Source organism: Saccopteryx bilineata, chromosome 4, assembly GCF_036850765.1.
Source record: "Saccopteryx bilineata isolate mSacBil1 chromosome 4, mSacBil1_pri_phased_curated, whole genome shotgun sequence".
NCBI lineage: Eukaryota > Metazoa > Chordata > Mammalia > Chiroptera > Emballonuridae > Saccopteryx > Saccopteryx bilineata.
Window position 1 is genome coordinate 91,070,137 of NC_089493.1, and position 18,876 is coordinate 91,089,012.

Here is an 18,876-nt window from a genome sequence, read left to right on the forward strand (position 1 = left end):
AAGGAGCCACCCCCAGCGCCCGGGCCATCTTTTGCTCCAATGGAGCCTCGGCTGCAGAACGGGAAGAGAGAGACAGAGAAGAAGGAGAGGGGGAAGGGTGGAGAAGTAGATGGGCGCCTCTCCTGTGTGCCCTGGCCGGTAATCGAACCCAGGACTTCCGCACACCAGGCTGATGCTCTACCACCGAGCCAACCGGCCAGGGCCTGTGAGGTTTAATCATAAAAAAAATCTACAACCACTATTTAAGTCGCATTCAGTTTTTAGACCACAAATTTTTCAGGGAAATGTTCATCTTATACATAGGGAAATATGGTACCTTGAATTCCAAAATTGTTTAAATGTAAATCTCTTCAGATATCATGTCACTAAGAAATAATTTATAGATTGGTCACATTACATCAGGAATACAATTTGCTGAAGAGCACATAACATTCAAAATATACCCAGCTCAAAACATGTTTTGTATTTTTTGTAAGTGAAAGGAGGAGAGAGACTCCTGCATGCACCTTGACCAGGATCCACCCAGCGGCAAAGCTCCATCTAGGGCTGATGCTCGAATCAACTCAGCACCTGGGGCGAACAGTCAAACCAACTAAGCCACTGGTTTCAAGACAGGAAAAAGCGAAGGAGGAGAGGGAGGAGAAAAGAAGCAGATGGTCACTTCTCATACATGCCCCAACTGGGAATCAAATGTCCACAAGCCAGCCTTCTAGCCACTGATCCAAATGGCCAGGGCTAGGATGACATGTATTCTTGAATATTAGTTTAAGTGGTATCACCATTTATCCAGCCTCTATGTTTGAAGTTACTTGATTTTTTGTTATTTTAGAGAAAGAAAAAGGGACAGACAGGATGGGAAAGAGATGAGAAGCATCAATTCATAGATGCGGCACCTTAGTTGTTCATAGATTGCTTTCTCGGATGTTCTTTGACTGGGGGATCCAGCTGAGACAGTGACTGAACCCTTACTCAAGCCAGCGACCATGGGGTCATGTCTATGATCCCACTCAAGCCGGCGACCCAGCGCACACGCCAGCTGAGCCTGCAGTCAAGCTAGTGACCTTGGGAGTTTCAAACCTGGTAGTCAACATCTCAGGCTGATACTCTATCCACTGTACCACTATCTTGTCAGGCGAAATTACTTAATTCTACCTGTTTGAGGAAAGGTTTTAGTTCAAATTTTGCATATAAAATGGTTACTTTGGTATATGTATTATTTCAAATTTACATAAAATATGGCTATACTGTGATCAACTTTTCAGTGAAACATCAAAAACACTCTTGCCAGAAAGTCCACCAGAATTTCTAATTCCTAAGTAAAAGCAACAATGGAGTAAAATGGTATAGACCAGTGCTTTTCTTTAAATATGCCCGTAATAATTCAATGATAGGCTGTAAAATTCTGTATTTCTGTGACACTCCCAGATGATGATGATGATGATGATGATGATGCCGCCACCTCTGGAGCACAAATCATATTCTGAATAGCAAGTCACCAATACATATTCACACTTCATTTCCTTATCATCTTATAGAAAACTTCAACTATATCAGTAAACTCATTTGAGTCTCAGCGTTCAGTCCCAACAAAGTACATACTTTTGAAAATTTACCATGATTCCTTCGAGACGTGTTCAGAAAAATCAGCATTTTTTAGATTTTACAAAGGTATGCTCTTTTGCTATATAATTCCCTAATGGGATATGAGAAGCACCCAGCTATCAAGTCAAATACATTAATATTTCCACAGTAATACATACAAAGTGACTAAATGTAACATAGACCATAAACAATCTCCTATAAACTAAAATCAGGTTTAGTCACCAAGTCTCTCAAACTAATAAAAAATTTGGTTGCCATATATTTTTAATTTTCTGAATAAAAGACTTTTCATCACCCAGACCAAAGCAGGTAAAACCTGAAACTTAGAAATCTAACAGTTACCAGTGGTGGCCCAGAAGATAGAGCATCCACCTGGCATGCCGAGGTCCCAGATTCAAAACCTAAAAGTCACCGGCTTGAGCAGGTGATCAAGATGATCCCCTGGTTGCTGGCTTGAGCAAGGGGTCACTGGCTAGGCTGAAGACAAGCCCCCCCTCCCCCAGCCATAACAGCACCTTATGAAAAGCAATCAATTATTAAAGTGACACAACTACAAATTGATGCTTCTCATTTCTCTCCCCTCGGGGCTCTTTAAAAAAATAAAAATTTAAAAGTAAAATGTGCATATTGTGGAATTCTATCTTTCATTATTCTGAACTTGATTTTATCAACCAATTTGAAGATAACTATGCCAACGTTCTCATTGCATTTTTAAAGACGTTATTGCTACTAAACAAAGTCCCTAAATTCAATTAAAGGACTAAGCAAAAACATGTAAGCAGAAAAACATTATCCATGTTACCACTCCCAGAAATAAAACACAACTGAGAATGTCTCACTTTGTCCTCAGAATAGTAGTTTAGGGTCTTAAATGTTTTTTTGTATGATGGTGATAGGTTATACTATTTTTTAAGTCCTTATCTTTTACAAACTAATATTGAAATAATGATAAAATTCATCAAATATTTACTTCAAAATAATATGAGGGGGAAGGAAGGGCGGATGGCGGATGCAGTATCATTGAAATAAGATTACCCAAGGATTGTTAAAGAATAGACACAGTTTCTCTTTTGTGTATGTACGGAAATTTATTACAAAATTAAGAGCACCAAATATATGCACACACATATCTGAGAATAAAAATTAAACGTGAAACCTCAAACTCTACATAGAAATATGCCATATTTCCCCATGTATACGATGCTCACATGTATAAGACACATCTTTAATTTTGGAACCCAAATTTGAAAAAGAAATGTATTAAAGTTATTGAACTCAAGTTTTATTCATCATAAAATTCATACAACTCCTCATCCGCGCAAGAAAAACAGAAAATGCAATTTAAAAAATCTACAACCACTGTGTAAGATGCACACAGTTTGAATCCTAATTCTTTGAAAAACAGTGCATATTATACATGGGAAAATACGGTAATCAACCCAGTAATAATTTTTCCTTAGCAAATCAGTAACACATTCTTATTTCTTTCTTAATCTTTTTTTATTTATTCATTTTAGAAGAGAGAGAAGGGGAAAGGAGCAGGAAGCATCAACTTCCATATGTGCCTCAACCAGGTAAGCCCTGGGTTTCAAACCAGTGACCTCAGCGTTCCAAGTCAACAGTTTCTTCACTGTGCCACCACATTCTTTTATACTTATCAAACACTACAGACACTGAAATTCAATGTCCAACCCTGAAATATAAGAAGATGCAGGTAATTCACAAACTAGAAATTATATTACTACTCACACTGCCAGTAAATAAACTGTTATCTTTTGGGAGAGCAACCTAGATTGAAAAATTTTAAACCATGTATGCCCTTGAACAATTAAATTTCTGGGGTTTAATCATAAAAGAAAATTAATGGGGTTTACAAACATTTAGTCCTAAGACTGTTCAACTGTCTATAAAACTTTACAAAAGGGCCCTGGCCGGTTGGCTCAGCGGTAGAGCGTCGGCCTAGCGTGCGGAGGACCCGGGTTCGATTCCTGGCCAGGGCACACAGGAGAAGCGCCCATTTGCTTCTCCACCCCTCCGCCGCGCTTTCCTCTCTGTCTCTCTCTTCCCCTCCCTTTCCTCCATTGGAGCAAAGATGGCCCGGGCACTGGGGATGGCTCTGTGGCCTCTGCCTCAGGCGCTAGAGTGGCTCTGGTTGCAACATGGCGACGCCCAGGATGGGCAGAGCATCGCCCCCTGGTGGGCAGAGCGTCGCCCCCTGGTGGGCGTGCTGGGTGGATCCCGGTCGGGGCGCATGCGGGAGTCTGTCTGACTGTCTCTCCCTGTTTCCAGCTTCAGAAAAATGAAAAAAAAAAAAAAGAACTTTACAAAAGGAAAAATTTGCCTGGCTGCATGTGGTGGCACAGTGGACAGAGCATCGACCTGGAACACTGAGGCAGCTGGTTCGAAACCCTGGGCTGGAATTTTCCAGTCAAGGCACCTACAAAAAGCAAATAATGAACTAAAGTGAAGCAACTATGAATTGAAACTTCTCATTCCCCCCATCCCTCTCTGTAAAATTAATCAATAAAATATTTTTTTAAAAAGGCTTAGTGGTATCTACTTTAAAATATGGGGAGATATTGGAGGAAACCATAAGGGCCCAACAATAGTTTTAATGAAATACTGTGTAAACAGGCAGCATAATACTTTGTAGCTATTAAAATTCTGAGATCTTATCTACTAACATTTTGTTAATATTATGTTCATGTTTAGTAAAAATATGCATATATATGTATATATATGCTACTTAAATGTATATGACATGACTTTTTTGAAAAACCTATATATATGCAAAAAACCTGAACTTCTATTTTAGGCTGGTCTGCATTTTCTAAATGTTGTATGAGTATACATCCTTACTTAACTTGGATTAAGAAAAAGTAAAGAAGGGATATCTTCTCTTAAAACCTCCCACATTAGGCCCTGGCCGGTTGGCTCAGTGGTAGAGCGTCGGCCTGGCGTGCAGGAGTCCTGGGTTCAATTCCCGGCCAGGGCACACAGGAAAGGCGTCCATCTGCCTCTCCACCCCTCCCCCTCTTCTTCCTCTCTGTCTCTCTCTTCCCCTCCCACAGCGAGGCTCCATTGGAGCAAAGATGGCCTGGGCGCTGAGGATGGCTCTTGGCCTCTGCCTCAGGCACTAGGATGGCTCTGGATGCGACAAAGTGACACCCCAGAGGGGCAGAGCATCGCCGCCCCCTTTTGGGCATGCCGGGTGGATCCTGGTCAGGTGCATGAGGGAGTCTGTCTGACTACCTTCCCATTTCCAGCTTCGGAAAAATGCAAAAAAAAACCCAACAAAAAACCTCCCACATTAATCTCAAGTCATTTGATTAGTTTTTCTTTTAAATTCAGTAAAAGTACAACTTAGCCCTGACTGAATAGCTTGACTGGTTAGAGCATTGTCCCGATACACAATAGTTGGGGTCGATGCCCAGTCAGGGCACACAAAGGAACAGACTGATATTTGTCTCTCTCTCCTTCCTTTCCTCTCTCCATAAAATCAATCAAGAAAAAAATATATAAAAGACCCCCACACACACAACCTAAAGCACACTTTACGCCTGACCTGTGGTGGCACAGTGGATAAAGCATCAACATGGAATGCCGAGGTTGCCAGTTCAAAACACCAGGCTTCCCTCAAGGCACATACAGGAGTTGATGCTTCCCGCTCCCCCACCCTTCCTCTTCTCTCTAAAATGAATAAAAAATAAAAAGCACACTTTCTTACCCCAATTTTAGTCAGAATTTTTAAAATTAACACTGAAATAAAAAGTTTAAGTGATGACTATACTTAAAAAATTATATAAGGAATGACAGTGCACTAAATGATTATATCATTTGCAGAATACAGAATTTTAGTTAAGGAGGCTAGGAAAAATTACACTTAACATGTAGCTACTAAACTAGTCCTAAATGTTATTCCAGGCCAGCCAGAAAAGCCTAAGGCTGGTTCAATTAACTCCCAGAAATTAGTTCTAAAATCAACTCAAAGCCATACATAGGCTAATTCGGAACAGGTAACAGGAAAAATTTCTAGTGATACTGGAAATCAGATCAGGTAGGAAGAAAAAAGTCAAATGTCCTCCTAATCTGATATAGCTACCTCTTAAAAATAGTTATGCATTCTCACATGAGAATCTAATTTTTAAAAAATTACCAAGTTCTGCCCGACCAGGTAAGTGGTTGAACAATAGATAAAAGTGTCGGCCTGGGATGCTGGAACCAGGTTCAAAACCCTGAGGTCACTGACTTGAACACAGGGTCACTCGCTGGAGCGTGGGATCATAAACATGACTCCATGGTCACTGGCTTGAACCCAAGGTGCCTGGCTTGAGCAAGGGGTCACTGCCTCGGTTGGAGCCCCCCCCCCCCAAGGCACCTATAAGAAAGCAATCAATGAACTAAGGTGCAACAAAGAATTGATGCTTCTCATCTCTCTCCCTGTCTGTCCCTTGCTTCTCCCTCTCAAAAAAAAAAAAATACAAAGTTCAGCCACATGGCGTAGTATGTGTAAGTCCCAGATTAGATTTCTGGTCAGGGCACACAGGAGACAACCACCTGATTCTCCATCCTTCCTCCTCTCCTCCCCTCCCATCTCTCTCCCCCTCCTACAGCCATGGCTCTATTAATTTGATTGGTTCAAACACAGTGGCCCCATGTGCTGAGGATGGCTCCATGGAACCCATGCCTCAGGCACTAGAAATAGCTAGTTTGAGAGCATGGCCCCAGATGGGGCTTACTGGGTGAGTACTAGTCAGGGTGCATGTGTGAGTCTATACCCGTCTCACCTCCCCTAACTTGGAAAAGAAAAACATATATAAAGTTCTTTCAAATTTTTATTATGTCCCATCACAAGCAACACAGCAGCTTCTGTCTTGAAGTGTTAACCTGACTCATACCATAACAAACCTATTTTAAGGCAGTTTCTTAACTACCAAAACTGCTATTAAACCCATGAAACAGGCTGTAGTTATACTCTTTATACCCACAGTACCAGAAAAGTTGAAATATATCTACAATAAATTTAATTAGAAGCAAAATATTGTTGCTCATTTTAATAGTCTTCAAAGCACATAAAGCAAAAGTTTTCTTCCACCTTTTTAAGTCCCTCTCCCTGGTCAAGAGGTAACAATGTTATTTCTTTGTGTATCTTTCCAGGTTTCTCTCTCTCTTTTCATATCAGAAAATAAAAAGCTAGAGCATTTAGTTGGGGAGGCAATGAGCTTAAAGGACTGTGAGGGAAAATATCACCCAGTGGTCTTTGTGTAAGAACCTAAACTACCTGAACAGGCGGTGATGCAGTGGATGGAACATCAGAGTGGGACAAAGACGACCCAGGTTCAAAGCCCCAAGGTCACTGGCTTGAGCATGAGATCACAGACATGACCCCATGGTTGCTGCCTTGAACAAGGAGTCACTTGCTCTGCTGTAGGCCCCCCTCCCGGTGAAGGCACATATGAGAAAGCAATCAATGAACTAAGGAGCTGCAATGAAGAAGTGATGCTTCTCATCTCTCTCCCTTCCTATCTGTCCCTATCAGTCCCTCTGTCAGTTTGTCATAAAAAAAAATCTTTAAAAATGTATTTCTTGATGGGGGGGGGGGAATAACATCAATTTGTTGTTCCACTCATGTTTTCATTGGTTGATTCATGTATGTGCCCTGACTGGGGATCGAACCCCCAATTTTGGCATATCAGAATAATGTTCTAACTGAGCTACCTGGCAAGGGTTTAAAGGAAAAACTGACAAGATTTTCTATAGGTCAAAGGTGAGGTATCAGAAAAAAAGTCAAGGCTAACCAAATTATTATGGCCTACATGACATGAAAACTGGAGTTTCATTAACTGAAATTTCAGAATAACACTGCAGAAGAAATTGGTCTAAGGCAGTGACTCATCAGTCAACAGAGACAAATATCAACAGCACGATGACTGAAATTTCTTTGAGAAGGTACATTCCTTTTCGAGGTAGAGCCCACACATGGTCTTTTGAGGAAGGGCCACACTCAAGGGGCCAAAGAACTAAATGTGGCTCGCGAGCCAGTTTGCCAACCAAGTTGGTCTAAGAGAAGAAAAGCAGGAATCCTAGTTTTGAATTTTTAAGTTAATATACTCAACATTCAATAGTTTGGAGCCTGACTGGTGGCGGCACACAGAATAGTGTATCTATCTGGGATGCTGAGATCCCAGATTCAAAATCCCAAGGTCACCAGTTTGAACACAGACTCATCTGGCTTTAAAAGTGTGGGATCACTGAAATGATTCAATGGTTGCTGGCTTGAGGAGCAGGTCACTGGCTCAGCTGGAGCCCCCAAGTCAAGGCATGTATAAGAAGCAATCAATGAATTAAAAAGTGCTGCAACCCTAGGTTCATACTTGTCATCTCTCACTAAAAAAAAGTCCAAAACAGTTTATTTGGGAGGGAAAGGGTCAGTACTGAATACTTGGAATACTTCCCACGTTGATTAGTCAGTTTAGTATGATTACGAGTTGAAATCTACAGATTAAAATCGATGCTTCAACCCGACCAGGCGGTCACACAGTGCGGACTAGGATGCAGAGGGCCCAGGTTCGAGACCGTCAGGTCACCAGCTAGAGTGCGGGCTCATCTGGTTTGAGCAAAGCTCACCAGCTTGGACCCAAGGTCACTGGCTCAAGCAAGGGGTTACTCGGTCTGCTGAAGACCCACGGTCAAGGCACATATGAGAAAGCAATCAATGAACTAAGGTGTCACAACGAAAAACTAGTAATTGATGCTTTTCATCTCTCTGCGTTCCTGTCTGTCCCTATCTATCTCTCTCTCTGAAAAAAAAAATCCATGCTTCACCATTTATTAGGTAATTAAATTCTGTGCTTCAATGTTCGTATCTCCAAAATATAAATATTATTTATTGAAGGTTATGATGAAGATTAAATACCACAAGAACTTTTTTTTTTTTTTTTTGTATTTTTCTGAAGCTGGAAACGGGGAGAGACAGACAGACTCCCGCATGCGCCCGACAGGGATCCATCCACCCGGCACGCCCACCAGGGGCGAGGCTCTGCCCACCAGGGGGCGATGCTCTGCCCCTCCGGGGCTTCGCTCTGCCGAGACCAGAGCCACTCCAGCGCCTGGGGCAGAGGCCAAGGAGCCATCCCCAGCGCCCGGGCCATCTTTGCTCCAATGGAGCCTTGGCTGCGGGAGGGGAAGAGAGAGACAGAGAGGAAGGAGGGGGGTGGGGGTGGAGAAGCAAATGGGTGCTTCTCCTATGTGCCCTGGCCGGGAATTGAACCCGGGTCCCCCGCACGCCAGGCCGACGCTCTACCGCTGAGCCAACCAGCCAGGGCCATAAATACCACAAGAACTTTAACAGTGATGAAAACATGGCAAAGTGTCCAGATTATTACATCCAAGAGAAAGGAATTCAGGTTCTACTTCATTTTTCCTTTCAATAAGAAAGCAAATACAGGGGGTCCTCGGATTACTAGTCTCAACATAGTTTCAAGTTTACAAAGTTCACTCCCATAAAAACTAAAAAATTGAAACATGAGTATTTCGGCTTGTGCCATTAGCATTGTACTTACAGGCTTTGTGGGTATACTAGTTTGGTTGCCCTCAGTGGAAGAACTACACAGTAGTGCAGTATGTATGTTTTTAGATTATGATTTTATAACTGTTAGGATAGGTAAGTGACAGGCCAGGGTGGGTTTCGATTTACACCAAAATTCGGGTTGTCACTGTCACAGATATGAAACTATGTTGTTACCCGAGGACTCCGTTCATCATGCCTGACAAAGCAGGGGTTATTAGAGAAATAACCATTAGGCTGACCAACCTGTTCTGTCTAAACTACTACATTTGCTCATTAATACACAGAAAACTAATTAACTAATTTGAAAAACCAGGGCAAGGAGCCTGAGGCCTAGGATCACTACTTTCAAGAGATAACTACTCTAATAGGTCTTTTAATTTATTGTCCTCCTTGCCCTTAGTCCTCATCAGTAACATTCCCCACAAAACAGCCAGAAGTAAATTCCAGAGAAAAGAATCAGATCTCTCCATCCTCCAAAGCCCTTGAAGAGATAATCTAGATCAGGGGTCCCCAAGCTGCGGCCCTGAGGCCATCTATCCGGCCCCCACTGCACTTCCAGAAGGGGCACCTCTTTCACTGGTGGTCAGTGAGACACCGCAAAGCGCGGCGTCGCTCACTTATAGTACTACTTCCGGTGATGTGGGATACATGTGTCACTGCTCCGGAAGCATGTCATATCATTTGTTACAGCTAGCAGTGACAAATATGGAACCAGACATTGAGCATCTCATTAGCCAAAAGCAGGCCCATAATTCCCAATGAAATACTGGTCAGTTTGTTGATTTAAATTTACTTGTTATTTATTTTAAATACTGTATTTGTTCCCGTTTTTTTTTTTACTTTAAAATAAGATATGTGCAGTGTGCATAGGGATTTGTTCATTTTTTTATAGTCCAGCCCTCCAACGGTCTGAGGCACAGTGAACTGGCCCCGTGTGTAAAAAGTTTGAGTACTCCTGATCTAGATCTTAAACATGGCTTGACAAGAACTTGTATACCACACTTGGTACTTGTTTCCTTTTCAAATTTATACTGGAGAATAGTCACTATGCCAAACCAGTGACTATTCTTAGTAATATCTCTTACTGTGAGACCTATTTTTTCCTTCATTATCTGCTTTCAGTCATGATCATCTATTTTCAGATCTCACTATCAACATCTGTTCCATTCATTAGGGCAGAGGTCGGGAAACTTTATGGCTGAGAGAGCCATGAACACCACATATTTTAAAATGTAATTCCTTGAGAGCTGTACAACTACCCGTGTACCTTATGCATTATTCAATAAAAATTTGGTGTTGTTCTAGAGGACAGCTGTGATTGGCTCCATCCACCCACCACCGTGAACACGAGCGGTAGGAAATGGATTGTAATATGTGAGAATGTTCTACATTTTTAACATTATTTTTTTTTATTAAAGATTTGTCTGCGAGCCAGATGCAGCCATCAAAAGAGCCAAATCTGGCTTGCGAGCCATAGGTTCCTGACCCCCGCATCAGGGTCTCTTCACTGGCAGCACTCTTGCACCTCCACCTTGTAAATTTGGTTCCTCTATCATTTCACCCTGTTCTTTCATTTTATTGATGTAGACTGTGAGGGGCAGAGAACAATGTTTTGTTCATCTCAATATGCCTAATGGCATTTTTCAGAAAAAGCAATCAAATATTTAATGAATAAGCATTTCTATTTGAACGTTCCACAAACATCTCAAAGATAAATATTTAAAGCGCTTTCTCTTACTCTCAAACCAAAGCTACTTTGGTTACCTAAAAACTGTTGTCATCCCAGAAGCTAGAATCCTAAGGGTCATACCAAATCCCTCTTCATACCACAGCCACCAACCAATCCTCCTAAACTATCCCTCCTCTCTAATCCCAATACCATTGCTTTTGACCAGGTTAGACCAGGTCATTACTCTTCCTTGTACTGTCTTCCTTATTTATCACCTACTTCCAATCTCATTTTCTCTAAGCCAGTGATAGTCAACCTGTTCCCTACTGCCCACTAGTGGGCGGTTCCAGCTTTCATGGTGGGCAGTAGCAGAGTAACCAAAGTATTAAAAAAAAGATAGATTTGGCCCTGGCCGGTTGGCTCAGTGGTAGAGCGTCGGCCTGGCGTGCAGAAGTCCCGGGTTCGATTCCCGGCCGGGGCACACAGGAGGAGCACCCATCTGCTTCTCCGCCCCTCCCCCTCTCCTTCCGCTCTGTCTCTCTCTTCCCCTCCCGCAGCAAGGCTCCATTGGAGCAAGGATGGCCCAGGTGCTGGGGATGGCTCCTTGGCCTCTGCCCCAAGCGCTGGAGTGGCTCTGGTCGCAGCAGAGCGTCGCCCCCTGGTGGGCGTGCCGGGTGGATCCCGGTAGGGTGCATGCGAGAGTCTGTCTGTCTCTGCCCGTTTCCAGCTTCAGAAAAATACCAAAAAAAAAAAAAAAAAAAAAAAAGATAGATTTAACTATAGTAAGTTGTTTTATAAAGATTTATTCTGCCAAACAGTGAAAATCCAACATAAAGTTCTTAGTAAGTAATTATTATTATATGCTTTAACTTGTAACTCTGCTTTATAAATTTTATAAAGTAAAGTTACTTCCCTACTTTATAAATCACCATTACTGTGGAACCGGTGGGCGGTTAGAAAATTTTACTGACAGACACAAAAGTGGGCAGTAGGTATAAAAAGGTTGACTACCCCTGCTCTAAGCCATTTCCACACTATCAGAATGACCTTTCTAAGAAGGAAAATCTAATGCCACTCTCCAGTTTAGAATCTCTCAATAGCTCACCACTGGTTTCTAGATAAAACAAACTCCTTGGCATGGCATTAAAATACGCTGTTTACAAAATTAGGAGGTATTTTTATCACTTCAGATTTATTTTGAAATATCCCCTAAATTTTGTAAGCAATAGATTTACATATAATCTGGCCTTCTCTAAAATTCATTTCATCTCCCTTTCCCTTAGAAGCTTTTCCTAACTTCAGTTAACCATTTTTGCATGCTTCTATAGATTCTGTACTTACCTCTAAACACATGACACAGTCTCACTCTCCCTAGGCTGAGTCCCTGAAGAACTGTTTTACCTTTTGTTTCCACAAAACCAGAAGAACATGACCCATAAAATAATGGTTTAACAGAATTAGTAAATAAGGAATTAAACTGAACCTATAGTGAACAGCAGCCACACAATAACAACAGAGATCACAGTAGAAACAGATTTCAACAGAGCATTAATAAAATTTGGTTCTAGAAACAAATATTTTCCATTCTTTTCCAGATAACCTCAGGACGTTTTACTTTTGTCCATTCTATAGTCCTCTGAAGCTGCCTTCAGTATTCACTTCAACTAAATTTTACCATTTCAATAAGAGTAAGAAAAGGAGTCAAGTACACAATTTACTCTAGTACCAAAGCAGGGAATATACCTTTAAAAATCATTCTTTTTCACCCCAGCACAAAAGGATTAACCCTAACATTTCCAGAAGCTTTCACCTACACATCATCAACTAAACTCAGACTGGTGTATTTCCTAGTCTTCACAATGAAACCAGTGGACCTCACACCTCTTACCATCACCCAGGAAGGGTGTACATCTGTTCCGAAGGCCCCCCTGGCTCCAGGTCATCCTGGTTGCCGCTGCTCCAGGCTGGGCATCCATGTTGCTGCAGCTTGTGGTTTGTGAGGGGTAGTGTCAAGGAAGAGCAGGACGGGATTTCAAGGAAAACAGGAGGAAGATGGCTTTCTGGGAAAATGCCATCACCATCATAGGTGTTAAGTAGTACCACACACATTTTATTGCAGCACAGTTTAAAAATTTAACAAATGAAAGATTAAAAATAAAAAAAACAAAAATAAAAAAATTAAAAATACAGACGTCCAGAGATGCTCTAAAACAGTTAAGGTAAAGATCAGGAAAAATAAGGTCACAGACTTAACAGCCAGTAAAATTCTTTCGAGCGTGGGGGAGGGGATGAGGGCAAGGGTGGGGTTGGGAGAGAAAAGGTTCCTGTGATCAATCCATTTAAAAATGCTAATGACTTCACTTTCTCTCCCAAGATGCAAAACTCCAAAGTCAATCAGGAGGCCGGAGAAATTCTTATGAACATTCAGAAAAACTCGATTTTAATCCGGTTAAAAATTATCAGTCATCATCACCATCATCATCACCATCATCAGTATAATAATAATAAATAATAATAGTAACTAGTAACAACAATAAAAAGGAAATCAGCGGAAAGTCAGGAAAAATGTAAAAAAAAAATTGTAATAACTTACTGTAGCTGAAGATCAAAAAAATCTCACTGTAAAAAAACAAAAATAAAAATAGCCCAGATTAGAAAAACGGGAGGTGCAAAAATGTCAAGTCAGTCAAGTTCATTTTTCTCTTTCCAAAAGCAGTTTCCACAAAAACCGCAAGGGTAAAGTTCTCAGTAGCAGACAAGCAAAGCCCTTTCCACATCATCAATCAATCTTAAAAATACACGAGGAAGTAGAGAGGTCAGTTTATGAGAGGCTAAAAGGCTCCTCCTCCTCTAACCCAACTGCTGCAGAAAAAATAGAAATTTTAAAAATTACATCTTAAATCCAAGTCCCGTTTTTTGGAAACAATTAAAAAAAAACACCTGTAAATTTGCCGCAGTGCACACCAAGTTGCATCATTATGTTTAAAATGTTTTTTATAAAATCAGTTTTGGAATGGGAATGTGTGTGTTCTGGAAGGGTGGGGAAGGGAGGTTAAAAATCAAAGCTGAGCTCCAGTGAGTAGGGATGGGGTTCGCCTTGCTGCCCTGTGAAAGGAGAAGGGACAGATTGAGTCAGAGTTCCTCAGAAATGTTGTGCCCTAAACCCCCAAGACAGAAACATCTGTCCATTGCATCTACACATTTTGGTAAAGCATAACATTCCAGTGGGATGGGGAGAGTCTCTACAGAATCACTCTACCAGTGACTGTCTTCAAAATTTGACAATATCAGTAAACTAAAATTAAACAAAATATGTACATGTATTCCCTTAAGGGTCTCAAAAAAAGGTTTTAAATTCAAACATTCATCTTGATAATTAGTTTGGGCAAAGAAAATATAAAAAAGGCAGGCCAACAGATAAAGAAGTGAGCAAATCTCAAATATCAAGATCAATGAAGGTTAGCAAATTCATGGATTTTTAAATTTTAAGTCCATGTCGTTTTTCCTATAATAGACTGAAGAATGGTCTACCATGAAGATAACATAAAAGATAACATCTATTCTCAAAACCAATGAGTGGCCTGACCTGGCGGTGACGCAGTCAGTGGAGAGAGCATTGGACTGGGATGCGGAGGACCCAGGTTCGAGACCTGAGGTTGCAAGCTTGAGCAAAAAAAAAAAAAAAAAAAAGCTCACCAGCTTGGACCCAGGGTCGCTGGCTCGAGCAAGGGGTTAGACTGCTGAAGGCCCTCAGTCAGGGCACATATGAGAAAGCAATTAATGAACAACTAAAGTGTCGCAAGGAGAAACTGATGATTGATGCTTCTCATCTCTGTTTCTGTCTGTCCCTATCTATCCCTCTCTCTGACTCTGTCCCTGTAAAAAAAAAAGGGGGGGGGGGAGAAACAATGCGTGAACAAGCCACAAGACCTGGTAAGTTCTCAGTAGGGAGGAAAGATGCTTTAGAAAAAAGGAGCACAAAAAAAAAAAAAAAAAAAAAAAAAAAAAAAAAAAAAAAAAAAAAAAAAAAAAGAGGAGCACATTAATCTACTCATTGACAGAATGAAAAACGTGGTCCCACTATTTATAAACTAGTATATGTAGCTAATTCCAAGAATCTGATATATAACACACTAAAAAATAACGTGTATGATACTGGCTGTCTCACAGAGAGAACAAGATTTGCAATTAGACTGCAGGTTTTTGAGTAGGTAAGAATGAACTGGTTGCACTCACATTTCAATATTCAGCCATGAGGTTTTATTCTCATCTCCAAGTGTCAGTAAACCAAAATAATGGGATTGATGTGTTAGCTGTGCAAATGTACACACTACAAAAAAAGTTGTAGAAAAATGTACATTCTTTTGAATGTTATTTCCAAGTCAGTGTTTGAGATGTATAGATGATTTTCTTTCTTGATACTACCCTGACCCTGGTACTTAAAATTTTCAGAATGTTAAGTAACTTTGCGGCTCATCTATAAACAAATTATTTGCACATGTGTCACACGACATAAACTTAAGAAGCAGTTAATATAAAAAGACATCTTTCAAAGTCAAAAAGGTTATCTCCCAAGATATGTAAACTGATGAGCTATCACTCATTAAAATAAAATAAAAAACCAAACTACTTTAGCACATAATTCCATTGCCTTGTAATTAATAGTATACCTAGATCCCTTTTAAAGGGCTATTCTCAGAGGTCTGCCAACTAGTATCACGTGGCACTTAGTAGAAAATGCAAATTCTCAGGGTCCACACCAGACTGACTTAATTAGAAACCCTAGGGCTGGAGAGCCCAGCAATGCTTTAACTAGCCCTCTTGCTGATTATGTTGTCAAAATTTAATGAGGAGCCTCTATTCCCCTAGTTAAGATAAATTCTTTATAAACAAAGTGCCTCATCCTTCCAGGGTACTGACTGCAGGGTTGAGCACCACCAAGGATTTGCATGTTCCTGATAACTTATAAATCCAAAAAAATAACTTTTCATAGTAAATATACCAACAGAATTAAAAAACAGCCCTACAGTAATCTTTTTTCCCTTTATAATCCCCAAATTTCCAGTATTTAAGAGAACATATGCAGTTACGCTATATCAAATAGTTCTGGTTTTCACCAGTTTTCTAGTAAACCTAACTTACAAAACCATGGGCCCAGACCAGGAAGCTCAGTTAGAGCAGTGGTTTCCAACTACCAGTCCTGGAGCCAGTTCCCCAGAATGTTGTGCAGGTCCACTAAAGAGTTACCCACCCAGATGTTGTATGGAGATTATAGTATAACGGTGGTTGAAAACCCCTCCATCGTCCTGATACGCAAAGGCTGCATGCAGGTTTGATCCCTGGTCAGGGCACATACAAGCAGCAGTCTATGAATGCACAACTAAGTGGAACAACGAACTGATGCTGTTCCCTCTCTCTCTAACCAGTATTATAAAAATATATATATTGAATTTACAAAACCATAATATTCCCTGATCCCAAGAATGAGTGATATACATGTTAAGTATGAGCAAATACTTATAAAGTTGTCCTCAAACAAAACTAACAAAATTACTTAAAAGACTGAAATACATTTATTAAAGGCAGATAACATTGATTAATGATATACGAAAACTGCTTTTAACATAAAACTACTTCAGTATCTTTTCCAGCTTTCCGACAACAAATGAGTTACAGCGATGAGCAAGTAAAATAGAAATCTAATTAAGTGACTTAGATTTCTATTTTACTTTGACTTCTAACTCATTTGTTTTTACATATATATATATACACACACACACACATACGTATATACATATAGTAATATATGTATCTGAAATCCAGAAAGTTTAAGTCAAGTCATTTGCCTGACACAGAAAATAAACCAGCAGAGGGGTGAATACAATCCAGTTATCTTAATTCCTAGGCCAAGATTCCTTCAACTGTTACACTCCCCAGTTAATCTCTCACAATTTCACCAATTAAAATAACCTTTAATATTAGAATAACTAGGTATTTTGAAATTTATTCCTTGCCTGTTTCTAACTCCAACCAAAACAACATTGCATTTTATGTGAAACCCTCTTAAGACCTAATTACAAATATAAGCTATGTTTACATTCTCTACAGAAGGAACAGCAAATACCACCAAGCACTCCCATGGCATCAGAATGGAAAACAAAAAGGTCAGAAGACCAGCAATTTAGTCATCCTTCTTAAACCCTTCTTCTCTACCCAACATGTTAACGTTGCTAATGCCTACCTATTTGAAAACACATCTAGCCCTGGCTGGGTCGCTCAGTAGATACGTCAAGGTTGTGGGTTCAATCCCTGGTCAAGGCACATACAAGAATCAACCAATGAATGAATAAATAAGTGGAACAAATTAATGTTTCTCTGTCACCCTTCCCCTCTCTAAAACTTTAAGTTAAAATTTTTTAACCACATCTAGAATTGTTTCAGATATTAATTTTGTAGCCAAAGCAGTACAGATAGGCATTAACTCAAAAGAATTGTTAAAAAAAAAAAAAAAGAATTGTTAGCCTGGTACATGGTGATATAACACCTCAAGGCAAGTCAAGTGCCCTTCAGTTAATTTCAACTCACTTAGAACTTAAGAATCAATTCCTGACATTACTTTTTATTAAATAAATGATTACCTAAATTAAACAATCACCATGCTTTATCACATTTCTAACAATTCTGTAGTAACAAATTTTAGTTTTAAACCCATGTAATAAATAAATGTTTAGGCTTTAAAAAAAAAGGGATACTTCTGATCCCTATTACATTACAATGTAAGGACTCAACTAATACATGGGTATCTAGAATAAGAGTACTTTTACTTCCTACCCAGCAAGTTTTTATTTTTTTTTGTATTTTTCTGAAGCTGGAAACAGGGAGAGACAGTCAGACAGACTCCCGCATGCGCCCGACCGGGATCCACCCGGCACGCCCACCAGGGGGCGATGCTCTGCCCACCAGGGGGCGTCGCTCTGCCGCGACCAGAGCCACTCTAGCTAGCGCCTGGGGCAGAGGCCAAGGAGCCAACCCCAGCGCCCGGGCCATCTTTGCTCCAATGGAGCCTTGGCTGCGGGAGGGGAAGAGAGAGACAGAGAGGAAGGAGAGGGGGAGGGGCGGAGAAGCAGATGGGCGCTTCTCCTGTGTGCCCTGGCCGGGAATCGAACCCGGGACTTCTGCACGCCAGGCCGACGCTCTACCACTGAGCAAACCGGCCAGGGCCCCCAGCAGGTTTTTAAAAGGATAAATTTACCTTGCAGTATTGGTTTACACTGTGCTTAATAACATTAATTTGTGAGAATAACACATCACAAAAATTAAAATCAACTAAATCTTACACAATAAAAATACAAAAACAACCATTTCTTGGATAAGAGAATGTGATATTTCTTTGAAACCTCTGCAATTTTTATAAACTTAACAAAATTTTAACAAGTTTCAGAACCTAGCAAATAGGCACTACAATATTTAATAAGAAGTATTTTTATGAATTTGTCAATTTAAATGGTCTGAAAAATTAATGCCAGATTATCCTGAAAATTAAACTTGAAGTTTATCTTCTTGGGACATTACATTATAATAAATACAATTTTTGCAACTATTTTTCCCAAGCGCAGTTTGGTAAGTCCCAGTTACTGCTAGTGGTTACTGTAATTATGTTCCTGTAAAAATTCAAATACAGTACCTTTAGTGCCTAGTATTCCAATAGCTAGGTAAAGCCACCTGATTTTTAACCTCGTGGTCAAATTCCTTAGTAGTTATGACCCTGGCAAACCAACACTTTTATGCCTCAGTTTCTAAGAAAGATAACAATACCTACCTCAAGCAAAGTTCCACTAACTTTTGTTTCAAGTGATCTGTCACCTGCAGATAAAAAGTCAGCTTTAATTATTATTGCAAAGAGAACACAATCTTTTAAACAGAGGTCTATCATTTTTTCTCAGAGAAGTAAAACAAAAATAATCGGCAAAATAATGAACCTATTGTTATAATTATTCTTATGCCCCGCGGTACGCTCCAAAATTTAAAAGCTTGC

General features: G+C 40.3%; 1 protein-coding gene across 10 annotated transcripts in view; it reads right to left on the bottom strand.

The window, feature by feature from the left end:
• The window catches only part of HNRNPC (heterogeneous nuclear ribonucleoprotein C), a 78,877-nt gene that overhangs the window by 59,443 nt on the left and 558 nt on the right, over window positions 1-18,876 (bottom strand). For 7 of the 10 annotated variants that reach the window (XM_066277365.1, XM_066277364.1, XM_066277363.1 and 4 more), the window contains exons 2-3: window positions 18,661-18,704; window positions 13,435-13,460 (exon numbers count right to left, since the gene is read on the bottom strand). The gene's annotated coding sequence lies outside the window, so the exon portion shown is untranslated. Of the gene's footprint in view, window positions 1-12,729; window positions 12,902-13,434; window positions 13,461-13,781; window positions 13,947-18,660; window positions 18,705-18,876 lie in introns of those variants that run through there. The other 3 variants (XM_066277356.1, XM_066277359.1, XM_066277358.1) reach the window with 3 other exon arrangements.